This window comes from Myotis davidii, unplaced genomic scaffold (assembly GCF_000327345.1).
Source record: "Myotis davidii unplaced genomic scaffold, ASM32734v1 scaffold651, whole genome shotgun sequence".
In the NCBI taxonomy this organism is placed as follows: domain Eukaryota; kingdom Metazoa; phylum Chordata; class Mammalia; order Chiroptera; family Vespertilionidae; genus Myotis; species Myotis davidii.
In genome coordinates this window covers 341-958 of record NW_006283994.1, presented here as the reverse complement: position 1 = coordinate 958, position 618 = coordinate 341, and positions in this window count along the sequence as shown.

The window sequence follows — 618 nt, the reverse complement described above, 5'->3', positions numbered from 1 at the left end:
GGAGGCTGGGTAAGGGGGTGAGAACTGGGTGGGCTGATGGGGGCTGTGTGAGGTGATGGGAACTGGGTGGGCTGATGTGGCTGTGTGAGGTGATGGGAACTGGGGGAGCTGATGTGGCTGGGTGATGTGATGGGAACTGGGGGAGCAGATGGGGGCTGTGGGGAACAGCATGAAGCTGACAGTCTGGCTGTCCCTGGTGGCGCCCGGGTGGGCAGGAGAGGCGAGGCCATGGTAACTGGACCTCTGTGTGTCGCAGATCCTCTCTCCCTACAACAAGGGCCTCATCCGGCGAGCCATCAGCCAGAGCGGCGTGGCGCTGACCCCCTGGGCCATCCAGAAGAACCCTCTCTCCTGGGCTAAGCAGGTAAAGGGCATCTGTGGTGGGTGGGGGGAGGGTTACCTCCTATCCGTGCCCTGTCCCGGTCCCCATGGCCATCTGCCCCACACTGGCCTCACCTACCTGTCTCCCTGCAACACCCAGATCGCCAAGAAGGTGGGCTGCCCCCTGAACGATACCGCCAGGATGGCCAAGTGTCTGAAGGTCACCGATCCCTGGGCCCTGACGCTGGCCTATAAGATGCCCCTGTTGGGACGGAAGTGTGAGTGGGGGCTCCACAT